The sequence below is a fragment of the Dinoponera quadriceps genome, unplaced genomic scaffold (assembly GCF_001313825.1).
Source record: "Dinoponera quadriceps isolate SergipeBrazil2010 unplaced genomic scaffold, ASM131382v1 scaffold1114, whole genome shotgun sequence".
NCBI classification, from domain to species: domain Eukaryota; kingdom Metazoa; phylum Arthropoda; class Insecta; order Hymenoptera; family Formicidae; genus Dinoponera; species Dinoponera quadriceps.
Genome location: NW_014555649.1, coordinates 2,648 through 12,170, shown reverse-complemented (window position 1 = coordinate 12,170; position 9,523 = coordinate 2,648). Strand labels below are relative to the sequence as shown.

At 37.5% G+C, this 9,523-nt stretch overlaps 1 pseudogene; it reads right to left on the bottom strand.

Moving 5' to 3' along the window:
• Positions 1–8,672: 8,672 nt before the first annotated feature.
• LOC106745097 lies at positions 8,673–9,043 on the bottom strand (annotated as a pseudogene).
• Positions 9,044–9,523: the final 480 nt, after the last annotated feature.

The following is a 9,523-nucleotide window of genomic DNA, read 5'->3' as shown; positions in this document are numbered from 1 at the left end:
TCTGAGACATTTGTTTTTTTCTATAACTTTGAAACCTTGAAGAATGTTATAACGAAAGGAATAGTCTCTATATTTTTACAGTAAATTAAACAAATGTCTCATTAAAAAATGTTTACAGGATTATCACATACATCCTTTCAAAATAAAATATTAGCTTTAAAGGAGATGATTTTGAAGACATTCTGTTTTCCCCACATCACGAAAGCCTCAAATATCAAATTCCCTTTTGATTGTTATTTACTATATGACAGAAATTAGAGCTAAGTTTTGATATTTTTATTGTTATATTTGTGTGATTAACACCACAAAAATAATTAGAATTGATATTTTGAGATGTCATTCAGTTAAGATACAATTTGTGCTGACCAGTGTAATTGGTTAGTTTCATTAATTTTCGGAGTTTCTTTAAATTCCGTCTACGCAGAAAAAAAGATTTATTTCAGCAGCTAAATTAGTTGTAACATATGGAAAAATTAAACTAAAACTTTAGCAGTGTAAACAATTTTAATTGCTGCAGTAGCAACCTTTGTTTATTACAACTAATTTAGCTACTGCCTTAAAAAAAAAAAGAATCAGTATATTGAAACAGTATAACCAGTTGCTGATCAATTTTTACCAGTTACTGATTAATTTTTATCATATAACGTTTCGATACACTGATTCTTTTCCTTAAGGGTGCAGCTAATTTTTTATCCGCGTATTGTTTGTGCTTGCTTCTAATTTTCACTGTAACTTTTATACTTCGATGTTAGACGGGAAGCGAGAAGAGAGTATAGCGAAGAGGTAAATATTGCCATTATCTTTTGTTTCACAAGCGAAAAATAGGCGTGGATATTAGACATCGCAATGGCTAATTCGCTAATAGAATATCATTTTCTGAAACGATACCCGTAAAATATCCTACAGTTTACAAACCCGAAGGGTCGGTAGGTATTTAACCTAAAGACCTACAGTCCTTAAATTACTCAAATTACTCCCTGACTTTTTTACAATCCTCTCTATCTTGCGACTTGCGAGCCTCCCTCGAGTGAAATGGGCTTCGCAAATTGAGTTCAACGTGAGTTCCACGATCCTCGGAGACTCTCTCTCTCTCTCTCTCTCTCGTTGTCGAGACGGAGTTCGCGGGATCGCTCGCGAGGACACCCGAGCGATAACGGGCTCCGAGAGGCTGCAAAATAAGCGATCTCCGCGGCGCAACAATGTAAGCATCCCGCGGGCTTGCGTTCCGCAGCCGAACGTGATTCCAGCCGCGCGGCGGAGGCTGCAAGGCCGCGAGTATGATCTCTTCAAGGGTTTCAAGGTCAGCGATACAATCGACGACGCTGAGGGCGACGAGGGGCCAGACGGAGGAGTGGTCGTCGGGGGAGCGAGGGAGGGAGGGAAGTGACCAGTTCGTTGCATAATTGCGTCACGTTGTCCGGGAATCACTGCCCTGGACGCGCACACTAGCCGTTTTGCAAAAACTCTCGGCAAACTGGATTCTCCTCGCGCGCTTGTGTGTGTGTGTATGCATGTGTGCATGTATATATATTTCGCACATGTATCGTGTACACATGTACATATACACACGGTACACGAGCATGCGAACGCGCGAGAAGGCGAAGAGGCATAACCCTCGAGAGTACGGCGGATGAAAGGTCTCCTGTAATGTTATATATTACGATAACTAAGTCCTACGAGTCGGAAAATGCTTCTTCCTAAAACACACGGTAATATTAATATCGTGTTTATTCACGGCGCGAGTACGCGGCTTTTCAAGACGTTCGTTTTAACGGTCTTTAGACTTTCGCAGTTCTTGATATTCTCCCTCGTACTAAGGTGCTCTCTCATTCTACTTTTGCCACGCACTGTCTTCCCACTTCCTATTACCTGCAAAATATCGCTTACTAATTATGTATTAGCCACGTAACGATCTCAATTATTATTTATCCCGCTCGTGTTTCTCATTTCCTCCCAACACCATGTCAACTCCGCTGCTGGACAGCGATTACACAATTTTTCTTTACACACATAGAAAAAAATAGTTTTATATTAGGTGAGCAAAAAAGTTCTGAGCTTTAGATTTCATACAACCGAAACAACAATTTTATTTATCTTCCCGCCCTTTTGCGGCTTTAAAGCGTTGACATTTTGGCCTTCTAAAATGTCATGTGGTTTTGCGTTTGATGCACATAACCTCAAAAATCAGTAGTGTTTACGATGGCAATAACAAGAGAACATATTCGATTTTTCATTCATTTCACGTTTAATCTGAAGAAAAATGCTGCTGAAGCCATTGGAAATGATTTGTGTCGCATATGGAGAGAACGCTGTAAATCATGTTACATGTAAAAGATGGTATCAAAAATTTTGCCAAGGTGATTTCAATCTTGAAGATAAACCGCGTGCTGGACGCCCTCAAAAGATTGAAACGGAAGAATTGCAAGCATTGCTGGATATAAACTCTGCGCAAACTGAAAAAGAGCTTGCAGAACAGCTTGGCGTTACGCGGCAAGCCATTTCCGTACGTTTACATACAATGGGAAAGGTTCAGAAGGAAGGCAGAAGGAAGATGTGTTCCGCATAAACTGTCTGAAGACAACAAAAATCGACGGCGTGACACTGCACTCACTTTACTTTCAAAGTTCCGGAAAACAGATTTTCTGCACAAAATCATTACAGGCGATGAAAAGTGGATTCTTTATGATAACCCTAAGCGTAGAAAATCATGGATTGATCCTGGTCAACCTTCGACATCAACGCCAAAGGCCAATATCTTCGCCAAGAAGGTTTTGCTCTGCATCTGGTGGGATTGGAAAGATGTGTTGTATTACGAGTTGTTACAACAGGGTGAAATAATCACGGCATACCGCTACCAACAACAATTGATCAATTTGAGCGATGCATTAGAAGAAAGGAGGCCATTTACTGGCCAAGGAAATCGTGAAGTGATCCTACTTCATGACAATGCCCGACCATATGTTGCAAAAGTGACTCAGAACCGTATCTTTGCGTTAAGCTGGGAACTTCTTTCGCACGCGGCGTGTAACCCAGATATGGCGCCTTCCGATTATTACCTATTCCGATCGCTGCAGCATCACTTGGTTGATACACATTTCGGGAGATTTGAAGAGATACGAAAATGCTTTGATGACTTTATCGCTTCAAAGCCGGTGAGCTTCTATCGTCAAGGAATTCGCAAGCTACCTGAAAGATGGCAAAAGGTCACTGATGCAAACGGGGAATATTTTACCAATTAATATTTTTTTGTTTGTTTTTGAATAAAGATTGAATTTTGCAAAAAAGGCTTAGAACTTTTTTGCTCACCTAATATAAAACAATAATAGATATTCTCATGTATAAGCGAGGATATTATAATATTCTTAGATTTTTAGTCTAGAATTGAGTGCAAGTGGTACTTGCATCAATATAAATTCAATCAAATCGAGACTAAAAATCTTCTAAAAGGATTATAATATTTTAATATTTTTGCTTATATATGAGAATATTTATTCATGATTTAAGATTAATTTATTTTCTATGCAAAAAAAAATGTTTTGTACTCGTTGTTAAAATCGATCCTTGTTAAAATTTCTGTGTTAAATTTTTAATACGTTCGTGTGTTAATTTAACATATTATGTTTATATTATTTCAATATTTCATATTGTGTCGATATTCCACATGTATAAATGTTAAAATAACACATTTTATACTTTAGCGTCGATTAACGTATTAACTTTGTATTAATTTTTAATATAGTATTTATGTTATATTTCAACATATTCACCTTGTATTAAATTAATACAAAAATTTTAGTGTACAAAAATACCGTTTGGGATAGTGAAATGTACTAAATTTAATATACAATTTTTTACTATGCACGCAGTAAGAAATATTTTGTATTTGTGCTAAAATTTGTTTTTAAAATTTGTTAAATATTAAATATTAATGTTAAATATTAGGTTGGTGCAAATGAAATGGCCGTTTTCAGTGTTTTGAATTTCCCACCCCTATAGATTACTTTTCTTTCATACAGAGGACGGTGTATATATACTGTGTGAAAAGTACATGATCCACATGTGATTTAGCGTACATAACTTTATTTCTATATTGTACTGTTAGTCATAGAAGTTTGCATTAACGCAGTGATGGAAAATAGAGAAATTCGTATAATTTACTTATACGAGCTCAAACTTGGTCATATTGCAGCCGAGGCAACGCGTAACATTCATACTGCATTTGGTGAAGGTACTGTAAGTGAAAGAACGACGAGACGTTGATTTGAAAAATTTCGTTCTGGGGACACAAACTCGGTAATTTGTCTCGCGGACACATACCTTCCGTCATCGATGACGTTGTTTTGAAGGAGATGGTTGAAACAGATCCAAGGTTAACAGTCTGAAAGATTGTCAAAAGATTCGAAGTTGATCATTCAACTGCCGTCCGGTATTTAAACAAGTTGGGAAAAGTGAAAAAGTTGGATAAATGGGTCCCCCATGAAATCATAGAGAGAGACAAATTGAGACGTTTGGAGATCTGCATTTTTTTGCAGTTGCGACAGAATACAGATGGAATTTTACACAGGATTGTGACTTGTGATGAAAAATGGATTTTGTAAGACAACCACCGACGTTCTGTGCAGTGATTAGATGCGAATGAGGCTCCAAAATACATTCCAAAATTGAATCTTCACCCCAAGAAAATAATGGTGTCTGTATGGTGGTCTAGCAAAGGTGTCGTTCATTATTCATTTACCAAACAAGATGAGGTTATAAATTCTGATAAGTACTGTCAGGAAATTGCCACCATGCACCAAAAATAGTGCGCTCAACAGCCAGTATTGGTCAACAGACACAGCATGTTGCTGTTGCACGATAACGCTAAACCACACATTGCAAAATAAACCGTTCAAAAACTCGCCGAGTGAATATTGAAATTCTCCTTCACCCTCCCTATTCTCTAGACATCTCACCAGCAGATTATCATCTTTTCAAGCATCTGGATGCGTTTTTGGCGGACAAAAATTTCAATGAAGAAAGAAGTGTGAAAAATGCATTTAAGGAGTTTATCGATTCACGCTCTCTAGATTTTTTTAGAAAGTGCATTGATGCATTTGGATCACGTTGGCAGAAATGTATTGAAGTAGGTGGAAGCTATTTTGATTAGTTATGTAAGCTTTAAATTTGAAAAATACAAGTTTCAACTTTATATTTATAAACGGCCATTTCATTTGTACCAACCTAATACTTTGTTAAAATTGTTATATTAAACTTTTAACATACTCATATATTTAACATTAAAAAGTGTTAAACTACATATCCATATAATTTAATACTTTTATATTACATATATCATATATATTACATATATCAACGTGTTTATATTACATATATCAACATTTTGTATTGTATCGATATTCAACATGTTTAAGTGTTAAATAACACATTTTATACTTTAAATAATTTTGTGTTGATTTTCTACATAATATTTGTGTTACTTTTTCACACATTTACCTTATGTTAAATTAACACCAAAATTTGAGTGGACCGTTTAGGACATGTGTTAAATATGTTAAATTTCACACAAGATTCTTTACTGTGTAGGGCGGAAATGTGAGAAGTGAAATGTGAGTATTTTCAAATTGAAAAATTCTTCTTTTACTTTTCACGAATTCACTAGAAGACGAGAGGTTTGTTCGTTTTCGCTGCACCGCTGAACTGTGCAATAAGTTGAAGTGAGAAAACATATACTTGTCTCGCTTATTGCACTAGTTCAGCGGTGCAGCGAAAACGAACAGATTCATGATCCCCTGGGGGTCGATCGTGAATCTTCCGCTCCAGTGTGACCTCGTGCGAAAAATGGAAGTTTTCTCATTCAAAACCACTTGGAAATATTTATTTTCACGTTTCCACCCGAGGGAAAAATTACATGATCGCTGCCCTGATGATCCCAAACAACGAGATTAAAGAGAAACGTATGCTGTGCTTGTATTTGAAATCAATTCGCGACTCGTCCCCCGCGCGCATTCTCTCACCTGTTCACACGGTGTCTTAACGACACCGGCGATTACAAACACGCTTCTTCCCGCTGAATTGCGCGCTCCACGGTGAGGTCGAGGTTGTCGCGACCGTTGCCGCGTCGTATCGCGGTTAATGATTTCAGGTCCGAGCCTTCGCGCCGTAATTCATCGCGGTCCCTCGTAATCGCGACTTTTTCGCGCGGGACGCCTCGCGAGCGCTCGCACACACGGACATCGTAATTCGTGTCCGTTGCTCGCAGGCCGGAACGATTAAATGATACGAACGATTAGACGGCCGGCCGGCCGCATGCCGCTGCAACGTGAAATTATTAGTGCTGGCGCCAGTTATCTTGTCTACCCTTCGCCGTCGCGCTCTTTTCCTCTCTTCCTCCTCCTTCTCTTTTTCCCCGAGACGGAGACGCGAATTCGCCGCGCCTGTCACTCACTTCTTCGCACGCTTCTTTACGCGGAACACTTTCTTGCCGCTTTCTTTCGTCCTCCTTTTTTCTCTCCCCTTCTCCTTTTTACCGCGACTCTATCAATCTCGCGCGCGGTTAGATAACGTCCGTTAAATGTACTCGTCGCTCTTCCGCCGACGACGATGTCAAGGCTGCCGCGAAGGGGGGGGGGGTCTGCCCTTGCTTGTTCGTTTATCCGTAACGCGCTCGCGCGCGTTTACCGCTAAACCGCGTCCGATCTTCGACCTGGTGCTTCGCTGAAGCGTCTCTTAATTGATCAGCTGGACTTCGTGATGTACGATTGTCGAGTTAAATGGCAGCTGCCCGGCGAGTAATCGCCGAGAATTACAACCGAGCGCGATAGCGCGGCATTCCACCAAGTAACGCCGGACGTGTTCGTCCGTAACTCTNTTCGTCGGCCCCCCCCCCCCCGTCCGGCGCTCCTCTTTCTTCCCTCTCACCTTAGCCGCGTTAATTACTTATCAATTTATGACCGACGTCGATTCAGAATAATCGGTGATATGATTAGAGAGAGAAAGAGATAGAAATAGATAGATAGACAGAGATAGATAGAGAGAGAGAGAGAGAGAGAGAGAGGAAAAGAGGGAGGGAGGAAGAAAGAAAAAAGGAATCCGCGACTTCGTATGCGCGGCAGCACGTCTTCGAGCGAGTGCGCGCGCGTTACGAGACGGATTTATTCATTCGCCGCTTATTTATTACGCAAGCCGCTCTCGGCCGTGCTTTACGATTAATACGCTCGCGTCGTGGCGCCATTATTAAAACGTTGCGCGGCTTGTCTAGGATAAATTATCGCTGCGCATAAATTCGCTCCGTCGACATTGAGCGCGAATTTACATAAGAGCGCATAGCGCACCGGCGGCGACGGTGGCGGCAGCCGTGGCAATCGATGCGCGTGGCGCGAACGGCAAGAAGGAAGTAGGGAAAAACGTGAGGAAAAAGGGAAACGGAATAATTAGCATAGAGAACTCCTGTGCGTAATTAAACGCACGTGCGTGCCGATTACGCGCGAGCGATCAAGCCGCGACACCGAAGCGCCGAAGTGGTGAAATCCGTCCATTGTCATTACGGCCCCGTTAATCGTTGCTAATTCTCCATCGCCGGCCGTTGATGAAAAGCGGTGAACGACAAACGGGCCCGTCGGTGACGTGAATTACTTCTGTCAGAAGTGACACGCGTAGAGAATTTCTTGGAATTTACCCCGGTAGAAAGATGTATACTTTACAGCAACTTTAACATATGTGAAATCACAAAATATAGCAACGTTGAATCCCTTATAGTCGATCAGATTGAAATCATATTTATAGACAACAATGATGATATAAGAATGCACATAAACTAGTTTAATTTATTCAATACGATCTGTCAATAAGTATACTCAAAATTTAGCGCACATTTGATATACTCTATGAGTATAAAATTGATTTACCTAATAATATAATTATCTAAAATTTACATCACGTAATGAGTGAAAACAGTTTATTATTTTAATTCATATTTACATCATATTTTCTTCATATTAGGATTACTTATTTTTACTTCTTATATTCCTTATATTTTTATATTTTATTATATTTATTATTTATTCATTTGAATTAATTAATTACAAAATATAGTATGATCTTGTAAGTTTGTTCTCTGTTTGTAGAATGTGTAGACAACCATTTTATAAGAATTAAAAATGGTTTCTTGATATTAATTTCTAAATTGAAAACAATAAAAATTATAATAAGAAATATTGTTGTATTAATTATTAATATTAAGAAAGAATTAATAGTAAGAAATAACAATATGTTATAACAAATGTTCGAGATCATATTGTAAGTAAAATTTGTATGATGTGGGTATTAATAAAATTAAAGAATATACGTTATTACGTGGGCATTAATAAAATTAAAGAGTATACGTGCTTAAAAGATTATAACGTGTTCAGCAATGCAATATTTATTTATATCTCCACAAAGAGAAATAGAGTATGTTACATTTGAAACATATTAAATACATATTGTAAAAAATATTGCGAAAATTAACCAAGTGAACGTAAAATGAACGTTCCTCGAACGTATACGCTGCTTGGGTAATGGCTTGGTTTTAGATTTATTAACTATTCTAACCAAACAATTATTGTATTCAGTTATCTTTCGATAGAGTTGTTGTAAAAATAGTCTAGGCTTTCGCAAGCATTTTCTGAAAAACCTCATACATTATTGTCTTCATAAGGAAATGCCGAGTATGAATTTAAATTATCAAAAATTTTTATATCCTTACTATATGTAATAATCCATGTGCGTTGTATGACATAAATTCTTCTCCATAAATTTTTTCACAGATTTCAACATATATTTTTAAAGCAACTTCAGCATAATCCAAATTGCTTTGCTACGATTCGATGCTGATTACGTTCGACAAGCAGAATGAGGTAATAAGAAGTGTAAATATGCATCTCCTTTAAGAATATCCTTAAGAAGTTGTCTAAAACTCTGTTGTTTTAAAATGTATGTACTGTTCAATTTTATGTGAACGTCGTGCAAATTTTTAGGACAATATGCTTGTAATACTGATAATTTACTTAAAATTTTGTTTATGTTATATTTTGTTAAATCTTTAAAATGATATTTTTTATCAACGATTGCACTAATAAATTTCTTCATAACTGCAAAACAAATAAAATGCATATATTCGAATGTCAACACATGTTACCATAGGGAATTGTAGAGATTTTAAAGCACTTTCATTATTTGGAAGATAATGAACTTCGTCTGTTGCATTTAAATAATTTTCATTAGTTTGTTATTCGTTAGAATAACTTTAAAAACTCATTCTTCTGTTGATTGGTCTTCCAAAAACTTTACATTTTGAACAAGGACTTGTTGAGTTATGACCACGATGATTTAATATAAAAGATTGTGCAAACGAATCAGCAATAGACTCTAATATAAATAAGAATTCTCTTTCCTCAGAATTCTATTACATTTGCATTACAAATTGTTTGAAATTCTTTAATAAAATATATGAAATATTCAACAGCATTAGGGGGTTTTATTCACT